The sequence below is a fragment of the Oncorhynchus kisutch genome, linkage group LG17, assembly GCF_002021735.2.
Source record: "Oncorhynchus kisutch isolate 150728-3 linkage group LG17, Okis_V2, whole genome shotgun sequence".
Lineage (NCBI taxonomy): Eukaryota > Metazoa > Chordata > Actinopteri > Salmoniformes > Salmonidae > Oncorhynchus > Oncorhynchus kisutch.
The window spans coordinates 4951962-4968374 of NC_034190.2; the positions used below are offsets into that span (position 1 = coordinate 4951962).

The following is a 16413-nucleotide window of genomic DNA, read 5'->3' on the forward strand; positions in this document are numbered from 1 at the left end:
GTCTCATTGTCTCTCCCTATTGGATCAGTCTCATTGCTTCTCCCGGCTTACTGGTATGTCTCTCTCTATTGGGTCAGTCTCATTGTCTCTCCATATTGGGTCAGTCTCATTGTTTCTCCCTATTGGGTCAGTCTCATTGTCTCTCCTTATTGGGTCAGTCTCATTGTCTCTCCCTATTGGGTCAGTCTCATTGTCTCTCCCTATTGGGTCAGTCTCATTGTCTCTCCTTATTGGGTCAGTCTCATTGTCTCTCCTTATTGGGTCAGTCTCATTGTCTCTCCTTATTGGGTCAGTCTCATTGTCCCTCCCTATTGGGTCAGTCTCATTGTCTCTCCCTATTGGGTCAGTCTCATTGTCTCTCCCTATTGGGTCAGTCTCATTGTCTCTCCCTATTGGGTCAGTCTCATTGTCTCTCCCTATTGGGTCAATCTCATTGTCTCTCCTTATTGAGTCAGTCTCATTGTCTCTCCCTATTGGGTCAATCTCATTGTCTCTCCCTATTGAGTCAGTCTCATTGTCTCTCCTTATTGGGTCAGTCTCATTGTCTCTCCCTATTGGGTCAGTCTCATTGTCTCTCCCTATTGGGTCAGTCTCATTGTCTCTCCTTATTGGGTCAGTCTCATTGTCTCTCCCTATTGGGTCAGTCTCATTGTCTCTCCTTATTATGGAAAACCTCCTGGTTGGCGATATTACTTAGGCATTGTTTCAACATCACAAACGAATGACTCTAGTCGGCCATCTGAATATCTGCTGGCAGAACTGTTTTGGAGAGTAGGCTACACAGGGTAAGTAAAAGATCAACTGTCAAGATAGATAAGTAGATAGATAGATAGATAAGCAGATAGATAGATAAGTAGATAGATAGATAAGTAGATAGATAGATAAGCAGATAAATAGATACGTAGATAGATAGATAAATCTACCCAGGGAGCACAACACCTTGCATGTTGTTTCAACCAAAATGATGTATTTCCAATGTCTTTTGCTCACTGGTCAGGCTGTATTGCATGAGTGCGCATGGTAGCAGGTTTTATCTGAAAATAAATGATAACATTTCACAAAATAGCCTACATTTTGGATACCAATGCTACTGTTTTCTATGTCCCTAAACCTCCTCATTAATGGAGGAGAAAAGCAACTACAGACACATACAGTGGTAACTAAGAAGTTAGTCAACAGTCAACAGTCTCAGAAAGGCAAAAGGCTATGATCAATGATTTATATCTTCACTAGACAAGTGGTGCTGTGATGTCGCCGCCATGCCTCCATCTTGACACTTAGCCACCATTGACATTTTCTTAGCTCACAAATTATAGTGTGGGAGTTAACCGCAAGAAGAACAATGACATCAAAATGTTTTCCTAAAAGTACAAATGCTTGGGATTACTAATGTTACTAAATACCTTTTGTCCATGAAACATTTAATTGAAATACTGTAGAATTCAATTAATTCCTACGGAGGACTGTCCCTTACTGGGGACTACCAATATGGCCGACCAGGGGCTTCAAAGACTGCAATGGCCAATACATTTAAATAAATATCTAGGGTATGTATACACATCATTGGCTACGATTCCTTGGTGGTGGCAACAATACAACCATCCGTGATCTGATCATATTAAATGCAATGGCCTACGGTAAAAAATCATCCATAAAAAATAGAAATATTAGCATAAAACAAATCCAAACAGATACCAACTAATTAAAAGCTGCAGGCTTTTTTTTGCTTCTCCCAGTGTTTGTTTGCTGTACTATCCAGCGTTTTAATAAAACGTCGGGCTATGTTTATCCACGGTAGTCAAGCTATAGCCTAATCAACAGCAACAAAAACAATTCTAAACGAGATTTAATCAGCATCAATATTGTCATTATCATAGCGCACCATCTGTTTATGAAACCGGAGCAGGTGCGGTATAGGAAATAACCGGATCATTTCTTCAAATGAACATGAAATGCCGAATCAAAAACAATTCACTTACCGTTTACAGCTACGAGCGTCTAACGGACTGTAAATCGATTGTCAGAAGTTGTCAAATCACGGGATGTTTCTGATGTATCGTTAAGAATGTCATATTTTGGATTATATTTGGGGTTTTGCTGCTGTGCTGCTGGTGCGTGAGGATAACGATGCTTGTCAACGGTTCTCGGTTTGCTGGTGTCTCTGAATCCACAAGGCGCAGCGGGAGCAACTGGAGGGAGGGAGACAGAGAGGGAGACAGAGAGAGAGACAGAGCGAGAGACAGAGAGGGAGAGAGAGAGAGAGTGAGAGAGAGAGAGAGAGAGAGAGAGAGAGAGAGAGAGGTGGAGGCAGGGAGAGGCGCGCAATAAGAGGCATGCAGAAGGGATGCTATTGGGCTCGACCTACTCTCGAGTTTGTAGTAAGCCTAGCGGTAAAACGCGGTACTGTGGGAAGGAATAGGCTACAGAGAGATTTCCTCCCACTCTCTCTCTCTCTCCTTAATTCTCCCTCCTAGCTAAATAATCTCCATGGTTACTCTCACCTGACACACTATTCCATTGGCATGAGGGAGGAGCTGGACCAAACGGGCAGTGCTTGCAGGATAACAGGCTAATAGGCTACAAGGAAGGGTGGGGATCAGGGGCGGACTCACCATCTGGCATTTGGGCTGGTCCATTTTTAAGCACAGCGGGCCTGTCAAACTTGTTGATGTTTTTTAAGCAAAATTATAATTATTTTACTAATAACAATCAAGGAAAATTTGGCCGGTGTGGGGAAATCGAGGAAAAAAATGGTCTGGTGTGTTTGAAGAGCAGATGAACCTCCTTTCAGCCAACACTGACAGGTGAACCTCCTTTCAGCCAACACTGACAGGTGAATCTCCTTTCAGCCAACACTGACAGGTGATTCTCCTTTCAGCCAACACTGACAGGTGCACCTCCTTTCAGCCAACACTGACAGGTGAACCTCCTTTCAGCCAACACTGACAGGTGAACCTCCTTTCAGCCAACACTGACAGGTGCACCTCCTTTCAACCAACACTGACAGGTGAACCTCCTGTCAGCTAACACTGACAGGTGAATCTCCTTTCAACCAACACTGACAGGTGAACCTCCTTTCAGCCAACACTGACAGGTGAATCTCCTTTCAGCCAACACTGACAGGTGAACCTCCTTTCAGCCAACACTGACAGGTGAACCTTCTTTCAGCCAACACTGACAGGTGAATCTCCTTTCGGCCAACACTGACGGGTGAACCTCCTTTCAGCCAACACTGACAGGTGAACCTCCTTTCGGGCCAACACTGACGGGTGAACCTCCTTTCATATCATATCCCATATCCCAGGCCTACTACTACTTATAATACTGATCAGCCCTGGGAGGGTAATTTAATAAGAGTTCTCTCTCATGTTTACTTGTATCTCTCCCTGGTGGGTCCAGAGGAGTCGGGTGTTCAGCATCTGACAAGACACTAGTGGTCTAGTTGAAGTAGCTGCTCCAGCATCATTTAGCTGAAGCAGAAACAACCAGGGTTGGCAAACAGACAGTCCTTATTAAATATGACCTCAACTAGAATATTAAACTGTCATCTCGTTACCCAATGAGAGCACAGCACATACCACTTGGTTAAGACATCTGGACCCTTAGTGTGTATGTCCTCTATCCACCGCTGTGTGTATGTGTGTGTGTGTGTGTGTGTGTGAACACTAATGCTATTCACTTTAACCCACTTAGCTGTGTCTGGGCCCTGGCATGGCATGGTATGGTACATGCAGTATTTAGGTCGAGGGCTTTGTGAATTAGAGGGATATAACTGGAGGGATCACAGGTGACAGGTACTGTAGACTAGCAAGGCCAATACACTCCCGTGTCCCAATACCCATACTAGCGTGCTACATACTTAAACAGCATACTGTTTACTAATCGGCGCATACTATTTAGGACATAGTGTTTAATAAAAAATATGCAGTTTGATTGGTTAAGTAGGTGGGGCGGGGCCAAGTGAGAGTGGATTCTTTTCCAAAATTAACCAGTCTGATTATAGATCATTAACCAGTCTGATTACAGCTCATTAACCAGTCTGATTATAGATCATTAACCAGTCTGATTATAGCTCATTAACCAGTCTGATTATAGCTTATCAACCAGTCTGATTATAGATCATTAACCAGTCTGATTATAGATCATTGACCAGTCTGATTACAGCTCATTAACCAGTCTGATTATAGCTCATTAACCAGTCTGATTATAGCTTATTAACCAGTCTGATTATAGATCATTAACCTGTCTGATTATAGCTCATTAACCAGTCTGATTATAGATCGTTAACCAGTCTGATTATAGATCATTAACCAGTCTGATTATAGATCATTAACCAGTCTGATTATAGATCATTAACCAGTCTGATTATAGCTCATTAACCAGTCTGATTATAGATCATTAACCAGTCTGATTATAGATCATTAACCAGTCTGATTATAGATCATTAACCAGTCTGATTATAGATCATTAACCAGTCTGATTATAGATCATTAACCAGTCTGATTATAGTTCATTAACCAATCTGATTACAGCTCATTAACCAGTCTGATTATAGCTCATTAACCAGTCTGATTATAGATCATTAACCAGTCTGATTATAGTTCATTAACCAATCTGATTACAGCTCATTAACCAGTCTGATTATAGCTCATTAACCAGTCTGATTATAGCTTATTAACCAGTCTGATTATAGATCATTAACCAGTCGGATTATAGATCATTAACCAGTCTGATTATAGATCATTAACCAGTCTGATTATAGATCATTAACCAGTCTGATTATAGATCATTAACCAGTCTGATTATAGATCATTAACCAGTCTGATTATAGCTCATTAACCAGTCTGATTATAGATCATTAACCAGTCTGATTATAGTTCATTAACCAATCTGATTACAGCTCATTAACCAGTCTGATTATAGCTCATTAACCAGTCTGATTATAGCTTATTAACCAGTCTGATTATAGATCATTAACCAGTCAGATTATAGATCATTAACCAGTCTGATTATAGATCATTAACCAGTCTGATTATAGATCATTAACCAGTCTGATTATAGATCATTAACCAGTCTGATTATAGATCATTAACCAGTCTGATTATAGATCATTAACCAGTCTGATTATAGATCATTATTAACCAGTCTGATTATAGATCATTAACCAGTCTGATTATAGCTCATTAACCAGTCTGATTATAGATCATTATTAACCAGTCTGATTATAGATCATTAACCAGTCTGATTATAGATCATTAACCAGTCTGATTATAGATCATTAACCAGTCGGATTATAGCTCATTAACCAGTCTGATTATAGATCATTAACCAGTCTGATTATAGATCATTAACCAGTCTGATTATAGATCATTAACCAGTCTGATTATAGATCATTATTAACCAGTCTGATTATAGATCATTAACCAGTCTGATTATAGCTCATTAACCAGTCTGATTATAGATCATTATTAACCAGTCTGATTATAGATCATTATTAACCAGTCTGATTATAGATCATTAACCAGTCCGATTAAAGCAAATTTCCAACGTGATTTATTTCTCTAAACTCTGAATAGAATAGGAATGGAGTTATAGACCTCCACAGGCTGGTTATAGACAGACTGCCACAGGCTGGTTATAGACAGACTGCCAAAGGCTGGTTATAGACAGATTGTCACATTCCACCTATACCATAGTGACCCATATAGTATATAGTGGACCATTTATCCTATTTATTGCATAATGTAGATTTCCCACCTAAATAGACATACCCAAAAGTAACTTAAATGCATGTGTAATTACATGCTAAAAAGATATCAGAAGATAGATAGGAGTTACATAGTTCAGAATACACAAGATCAAGCACATAAAAAAATCATTTTTTTGTGTTTTTGTTATTTCGAAAGTCATCTTTCATTGACAAGTTATAAGTGAATTATTGATGTCTAGAACTGGAAACACATCAGATGGCTTCCACAACATGTGAAGAATATCAGAAAAAAATGGGATTGATAAACCTACAACAACTAGAAATGGTCAGATGTTGTAGTATGTGGTGGCAGGTGTGGTCACGGGACCAGTGTTTTTAACTCACTTTTTGTCTCTCCCACGACGTTATTCCTTTCACCCACAGCGTCCATCACAATTACATGCACACGGCCAATTATGCAAATTAGGCGATGATGTCATTTAGCGACTTCATAGTTGACCTGCATATCCCAGGTAAACTGCATAACCCAGGTCAACTGCATATCCCAGGTCAACTGCATATCCCAGGTCAACTGCATATGCCAGGTCAACTGCATATCCCAGGTCAACTGCATATGCCAGGTCAACTGCATATGCCAGGTCAACTGCATATCCCAGGTCAACTGCATATCCCAGGTAAACTGCATATCCCAGGTCAACTGCATATCCCAGGTAAACTGCATATCCCAGGTCAACTGCATATCCCAGGTCAACTGCATATCCCAGGTCAACTGCATATCCCAGGAAAACTGCATATCCCAGGTCAACTGCATATCCCAGGTCAACTGCATATCCCAGGTCAACTGCATATGCCAGGTCAACTGCATATCCCAGGTCAACTGCATATCCCAGGTCAACTGCATATGCCAGGTCAACTGCATATCCCAGGTCAACTGCATATCCCAGGTCAACTGCATATGCCAGGTCAACTGCATATGCCAGGTCAACTGCATATCCCAGGTCAACTGCATATCCCAGGTCAACTGCATATGCCAGGTCAACTGCATATGCCAGGTCAACTGCATATGCCAGGTCAACTGCATATCCCAGGTCAACTGCATATCCCAGGTCAACTGCATATCCCAGTTCAACTGCATCTTCCACGTCAACTGCATATCCCAGGTCAACTGCATATCCCAGGTCAACTGCATATGCCTTGGCTACAAGACTGTCAATGTTCCGTTGTTATGGATGCCTACAGCTTGAAAACGTTGTGTAAAATAAACATTTTGACTCTCGGGGCTGGTGATCCATAACGGTAGGTCACAGGCAGACAGAGGAGATAAGATCTGTGGAGTCCCGGCTTACGGTGTGAATCAACATATTCCGTGTTCATGTCGTTTATGCTTCACAATGCTAAACGGAATGTAGGTAGCAGCCATCTTGAAATGAGGTGAAACTACCATATAAACTACCATAAAAACTACCACATAAACTAATATGGTCTCCCGCCTCTCCAGCGCTGTCGGAGCCTTTCTCCTCTCCTGCGCTACCGGAGTCTCCTGTCTGTTCAGCGCTATCAGAGCCTTCCTTCCCTCCTGCGCTGTCGGAGTCTCCCGTCTGTTCAGCGCTATCAGAGCCTTTCTCCTCTACAGCGCTGCCGGAGCCTCCTGCCTGTTCGAAGCAGCCTGAGTTGCCAGTCTGCAAGGAGCTGCCAGTCTGCAGGGTGCTGTCAGCCTGCATGGAGCAGTCAGAGCTGTCAGTCTGCATGAAGCAGCCAGAGATGTCAGTCTGCAAGGAGCTGCCAGTCTGCAAGGAGCTGCCAGTCTGCAAGGAGCTGTCAGTCTGCAAGGAGCTGCCAGTCTGCAGGGAGCTGCCAGTCTGCAGGGAGCTGCCAGTCTGCAAGGAGCTGCCAGTCTGCAAGGAGCTGTCAGTCTGCAAGGAGCTGTCAGCCTGCAAGGAGCTGTCAGCCTGCATGGAGCAGTCAGAGCTGTCAGTCTGCAAGGAGCTGCCAGTCTGCAGGGAGCTGTCAGTCTGCAAGGAGCTGTCAGCCTGCATGGAGCAGTCACAGCTGTCAGTCTGCATAGAGCAGCTAGATCCGCCAGTCAGCCATGATCTTCCAGATCAGCCTGTCAACCAGAATCTTCCAGATCTGCTAGTCAACCAGAATCTTCCAGATCTTCTAGTCAACCAGAATCTTCCAGATCTGCTAGTCAAACTGAATCTTCCAGATCCGCCAGCCAGCCAGGATCTACCGGAGCCTACTACCTACCTGAGCTTCCTCTCAGTACTGGGCTTCCTCTCAGTACTGGGCTTCCTCTCAGTACTGGGCTTCCTCTCAGTTCCGGGCTGCCCCTCAGTCCCGAGCTGCCCCTCAGTCCCGAGCTGCCTCAGTCCCGAGCTGCCCCTCAGTCCCGAGCTGCCCCTCAGTCCCGAGCTGCCCCTCAGTCCCGAGCTGCCCCTCAGTCCCGAGCTGTCCCTCAGTCCCGAGATGCCCCTCAGTCACGAGCTGCTCCTCAGTTCTGTGGGGTTCTGGGTGAGGACTATTAGGCCATGGTCGGCGACGAGGGTGGATTATCCCAGGACGCGAAGGGGAGGAACTAGGACATTTATGAAGTGGGGTCCACGTCTCGAGCCGGAGCCGCCACCAATGACAGACGCCCACCCGGACCCTCCCTATGGTTTTGAGGTGCGTCCGGGAGTCCGCACCTTGGGGGGGGGGGGGGGGTTCTGTCACGCCTTGGTCTTAGTGTTTTGTGTTTTCGTTATATATTTTGGTCAGGCCAGGGTGTGACATGGGTTTACGTGTTGTGTTTCGCATTGGGGTTTTATAGGATTGGGATTGCTATGATTAAGGGTGTGTCTAATTAGGTTTGGGCTGCCTGAGGCGGTTCTCGATCAGAGTCAGGTGTTTCTTGTTGTCTCTGATTGGGAACCGTATTTAGGTAGCCTGAGTTTCGCTTTGTATTTGGTGGGTGATTGTTCCTGTCTCTGTGTAGTTTCACCAGATAGGCTGTATAAGTTTCACGTTCCGTTTGTTGTTTTTGTATTTATTAGTTATTTCATGTATCGTCACTTTTTTCTTCATTAAAGATCATGAGTAACCACCACGCAGCATTTCGGTCCGACTCTCTTTCGACAAACGAAGAACGCCGTTACACTACTCTATAAACTTCTATATAAACTAGCAAATAAACAAACATATGAACAACCGTATAAACTACCATGTAAACTACCATGTGAACTACCATGTAAACTACCATGTAAACTACTATGTAAACTACCATGTGAACTACCATGTAAACTACTATGTAAACTACCATGTGAACTACCATGTGAACTACCATGTAAACTACCATGTGAACTACCATGTAAACTACTATGTAAATTACCATGTAAACAAACATATAAACTACTATATAAACTACCATGTAAACTACCATATAAACTACCATATAAACTACCATGTAAACTATCATGTAATCGGACCAAGGCCCAGCGTGGTATGTATATAAATATACTATATAAACTACCATGTAAACTACCATGTAAACTACCATGTAAACTACCATATAAACTACCATGTAAACTACCATGTAAACTACCATGTAAACTACCATATAAACTACCATGTAAACTATCATGTAATCGGACCAAGGCCCAGCGTGGTATGTATATAAATATACTATATAAACTACCATGTAAACTACCATGTAAACTACTATGTAAACTACCATATAAACTACCATATAAACTACCATGTAAACTATCATGTAATCGGACCAAGGCCCAGCGTGGTATGTATATAAATATACTATATAAACTACCATATAAACTACCATGTAAACTACCATGTAAACTACCATGTAATCGGACCAAGGCCCAGCGTAGTATGTGTACATTCTTTATTATGTGAAGAATGAACACTGAACAAACTAACCAAAATAACTAAACGACACGTGCAGCAAAACAAATGAGTGCTGACAGGCAACTACACATAGACAAGAACCCACAAACACAAAAGGGAAATGGCTACCTAAATAGGATCCCCCAATCAGAGACAACGATAAACAGCTACCTCTGATTGGGAACCATATTAGGCCACCATAGACATACAAATACCTAGACATACAAAACCCCTAGATAATACGAAACTAGCATACCCACCCTCGTCACAGCCTGACCTAACCAAATTCTAAAGAAAACAGAGACATCTAAGGTCAGGGGGTGACAATGGGTCAATCACAGCCGGATGTGATACAGCCTGAATTCGAACCAGGCCGTGTAGTGACACTTCTAGCACTGAGATGCAGTGCCTTAGACCGCTGCGCCACTCGGGAGCCCAGTTCAACGTGTTAAATGTTTCAACAGCAGTAGCTGGTTTTACATAGCACAGAGTCAATAACATCTGTGGAGATGCATGTTAAACGTATTACTGGGCCTGGCTCATAGTGGATGGGGTCAACGCTGAGCTAATCCACTATACTGACTCTGGACACACACACAGAGAGACTGCTGCCCCTCTCTGTCCTGTACACACACAGAGAGATCTAGTACTGCTGCCCCTCTCCGTCCTGTACACACACAGAGAGATCTAGTACTGCTGCCCCTCTCTGTCCTGTACACACACAGAGAGATCTAGTACTGCTGCCCCTCTCCGTCCTGTACACACACAGAGAGATCTAGTACTGCTGCCCCTCTCCGTCCTGTACACACACAGAGAGATCTAGTACTGCTGCCCCTCTCTGTCCTGTACACACACAGAGAGATCTAGTACTGCTGCCCCTCTCCGTCCTGTACACACACAGAGAGATCTAGTACTGCTGCCCCTCTCCATCCTGTACACACACAGAGAGATCTAGTACTGCTGCTCCTCTCTGTCCTGTACACACACAGAGAGACTGCTGCCCCTCTCCGTCCTGTACACACACAGAGATCTAGTACTGCTGCCCCTCTCCGTCCTGTACACACACAGAGAGATCTAGTACTGCTGCCCCTCTCTGTCCTGTACACACACAGAGAGATCTAGTACTGCTGCCCCTCTCTGTCCTGTACACACACAGAGATCTAGTACTGCTGCCCCTCTCCGTCCTGTACACACACAGAGAGATCTAGTACTGCTGCCCCTCTCTGTCCTGTACACACACAGAGATCTAGTACTGCTGCCCCTCTCCATCCTGTACACACACAGAGAGATCTAGTACTGCTGCCCCTCTCCATCCTGTACAATCACAGAGATCTAGTACTGCTGCCCCTCTCCGTCCTGTACACACACAGAGAGATCTAGTACTGCTGCCCCTCTCTGTCCTGTACATGTGTGCGTGTGTGTGTGTGTGTCTGTCTGTGTGTGTGTGTGTGTGTGTGTGTGTGTGTGTGTGTGTGTGTGTGTGTGTGTGTGTGTGTGTGTGTGTGTGTGTGTGTGTGTGTGTGTGTGTGTGTGTGTGTGTGTGTGCGTGTGTGTGTGTGTGTGAGAGAGAGAGGCTCGTCCATCCAAGATATTGAATTAGAAGAATAGGCTGTCTCTGCCCAAGTTGTTGTTCCCTACAAAAGGGCATCTGCTTGAGATGGATGAGTGTTTGTGTTTGTGTGTGTGTGTGTCGTTTCTCCCTCCCTCTCTCTCTCTTCTCTTTTATCCTCCCTGCATGCATTTCCCTTCTCCTCTCCTCCTCTCCCAGCTAATAAATAAATAATTCAATAAATCACTAAATCTATAACATGAATATTCATCTGTAGAACTGTACTAGGCTGTGTAGCCAACAATCCCAGAAACATGAATATTCATCTGTAGAACTGTACTGGGCTGTTTAGCCAACAATCCCAGAAACATGAATATTCATCTGTAGAACTGTACTGGGCTGTTTAGCCAACAATCCCAGAAACATGAATATTCATCTGTAGAACTGTACTGGGCTGTTTAGCCAACAATCCTAGAAATATTAATATTCATTGCATGGTCTCTTGTATTCCTAACAAATAGCCAGACTTAATCAGATATTATCACCGCAGAAGATTGATGTCGTAAATACCCTTGCATCCCAAATGACCACCTATTCCTTTTAGAGTGCACTAATTTCGACCAGGGTCCATAGGATTCGGGTCAAAAGAAGTGTGCTATTAATATATAGGGAATAGGGTGCAATTTGGGATGTACCCTCGAAGTGAGTCAGTTTGTGTGGTGTATTCAGCGTCTAGCTGTGTGTTGATCAGTGCAATGCTTAACAACAAAGGTTGAGTCTGTTTATTGAAGGGTGTTAAACATAACACACACACACACAACATAACACACACACACAACATAACACACACACACACACAACATAACACACACACACACACACCATAACACACACACACACACACACCATAACACACACACACACACACCATAACACACACACACACACACACACACACAACATAACACACACACACACACACACAACATAACACACACACACACACACACACACACACACACAACATAGCACACACACACACACACACAACATAACACACACACACACACACACACACACACACACAACATAACACACACACACACACACACACAACATAACACACACACACACACACACAACATAACACACACACACACAACATAACACACACACACACACACACACAACATAACACACACACACACACAACATAACATAACACACACAACATAACACACACACACACAACATAACACACACACACACAACATAACATAACACACACAACATAACACACACACACACAACATAACACACACAACACAACATAACACACACAACATAACACACACACACAACATAACACACACACAACATAACACACACACAACATAACATAACACACAACACAACATAACACACAACACAACATAACACACACACACACACAACATAACACACACACACAACATAACACACACACACACACAACATAACACACACAACATAACACACACAACATAACACACACACAACATAACATAACACACAACACAACATAACACACACACAACACAACATAACACACAACACAACATAACACACACACAACACAACATAACACACAACACAACATAACACACAACACAACATAACACACACACAACATAACACACACACATAACATGACACACACACACACAACATAACACACACACAACACAACATAACACACAACACAACATAACACACACACAACATAACACACAACACAACATAACACACACAACATAACACACAACATAACACACAACACAACATAACACACACACAACATAACACACACACAACACAACATAACACACACACAACATAACACACACAACATAACACACACAACATAACACACACACATAACATGACACACACACACACAACATAACACACACACACAACATAACACACAACATACCACACAACATAACACACACAACATAACACACACAACATAACACACACACACAACATAACACACACACACACACACAACATAACACACAACATAACACACACACAACATAACACATACAACATAACACACAACGTAACACACACAACATAACACACACACAACATAACACACAACACAACACACAACGTAACACACACAACATAACACACACACAACATAACACACACACAACATAACACACACACAACATAACACATACAACATAACACACAACGTAACACACACAACATAACACACACACAACATACCACACACACAACATAACACACAACATAACACACAACGTAACACACACAACATAACACACACACAACATAACACACACACAACATAACACACACACACACAACATAACACACACACACAACATAACACACACACACAATATAACACACACACACACACAACATAACACACACACAACATAACACACACACATCACACACACACAATATAACACACACACACAATATAACACACACAACACAACATAACACACACACATAACACACACAACATGACACACACAACATAACACAACACAACACAACAACACACACACAACACAACAACACACACAACATAACACAACAACACACACAACATAACACAACAACACACAACAACACACACACAACACAACAACACACACAACACAACACACACAACATAACACACACAACATAACACACTCACAACACACAACATAACACACACAACACAACACATGACAACACACACACACAACATAACACAACATAACACACACAACATAACACAACACAACACAACAACACACACACAACACAACAACACACACAACATAACACAACAACACACACAACATAACACAACAACACACAACAAAACACACAACACAACAAACACAACATAACACACTCACAACACAACACACACAACATAACACACTCACAACACACAACATAACACACACAACATAACACATGACAACACACACACAACATAACACAACATAACACAAGAACACACACAACATAAAACAACAACAACACACACAACAACACACACAACATAACACAACAACACACACAACAACACACACAACATAACACAACAACACACACAACACAACAACACACACAACAACACACACAACACAACAACACACACAACATAACACAATAACACACACACAACATAACGCAACACAACACAACAACACACACACAACACAACAACACACACAACATTATAACACAACACAACAACAACACACACACACAACACAACAACACACACAACAACATAACACAACACAACAACAACACACAACATCATAACACAACACAACAACAACACACACAACACAACAACACATAACACAACAACATAACACAACACAACAACAACACACACAACACAACAACACATAACACAACAACATAACACAACAACAACAACACACACAACACAACAACACACACAACAACATAACACAACACAACAACAACACACAACATCATAACACAACACAACAACAACACACACAACACAACAACACATAACACAACAACATAACACAACACAACACAACAACACACACAACACAACAACACATAACACAACAACATAACACAACAACAACAACACACACAACAACATAACACAACACAACAACAACACACAACATCATAACACAACACAACAACAACACACACAACACAACAACACATAACACAACAACATAACACAACACAACAACAACACACACAACACAACAACACATAACACAACAACATAACACAACAACAACAACACACACAACACAACAACATAACACAACACAACAACAACACACAACATCATAACACAACACAACAACAACACACACAACACAACAACACATAACACAACAACATAACACAACACAACAACAACACACACAACACAACAACACATAACACAACAACATAACACAACAACAACAACACACACAACAACATAACACAACACAACAACAACACACAACATCATAACACAACACAACAACAACACACACAACACAACAACACATAACACAACAACATAACACAACACAACAACAACACACAACATAATAACACAACACAACAACAACACACACACCTCTCCAGCTCCACTTATTCCACATTGATATCTATGGAGATTGACGTAATGATTTAAAACACGTAGAATTGATCTGTAGTTGAAAACACATTTTAAAACGTGTAACTTTATGAGTTGTGAATATGAAGGGGAAAACACATTTTTGGTTCAAATCGAATCAAATTGTATTTTTCACATACAACAGGTGTATACAACAGTATACAGCAGGTGTATACAACAGGTGTAGACAACAGGTGTAGACAACAGGTGTATACAACAGGTGTAGACAACAGGTGTAGACAACAGGTGTATACAACAGTATACAACAGGTGTATACAACAGTATACAACAGGTGTATACAAAAGGTGTAGACAACAGGTGTAGACAACAGGTGTATACAACAGGTGTAGACAACAGGTGTAGACAACAGGTGTATACAACAGTATACAACAGGTGTATACAACAGTATACAACAGGTGTATACAAAAGGTGTAGACAACAGGTGTAGACAACAGGTGTATACAACAGGTGTAGACAACAGGTGTATACAACAGTATACAACAGGTGTATACAACAGGTGTAGACAACAGGTGTAGACAACAGGTGTATACAACAGGTGTAGACAACAGGTGTATACAACAGGTGTAGACAACAGATGTATACAACAGGTGTATACAACAGGTGTAGACAACAGGTGTAGACAACAGGTGTATACAACAGGTGTAGACAACAGGTGTATACAACAGGTGTAGACAACAGATGTATACAACAGGTGTAGACAACAGGTGTAGACAACAGGTGTAGACAACAGGTGTATACAACAGGTGTAGACAACAGGTGTAGACAACAGGTGTAGACAACAGGTGTAGACAACAGGTGTAGACAACAGGTGTATACAACAGGTGTAGACAACAGGTGTAGACAACAGGTGTAGACAACAGATGTATACAACAGGTGTAGACAACAGGTGTAGACAACAGGTGTAGACAACAGGTGTATACAACAGGTGTAGACAACAGGTGTATACAACAGTATACAACAGGTGTATACAACAGGTGTAGACAACAGGTGTAGACAACAGGTGTAGACAACAGGTGTAGACAACAGGTGTATACAACAGGTGTATAC

General features: G+C 42.2%; 1 protein-coding gene across 1 annotated transcript in view; it reads right to left on the reverse strand.

Moving 5' to 3' along the window:
• Positions 1–2245, reverse strand: part of LOC109883025 (regulating synaptic membrane exocytosis protein 3) — an 87992-nt gene extending 85747 nt beyond the window's left edge. Inside the window, exon 1 of the mRNA XM_031795019.1 lies at positions 1980–2245. The gene's annotated coding sequence lies outside the window, so the exon portion shown is untranslated. The remainder of the gene's footprint in view (positions 1–1979) is intronic.
• Positions 2246–16413: the final 14168 nt, after the last annotated feature.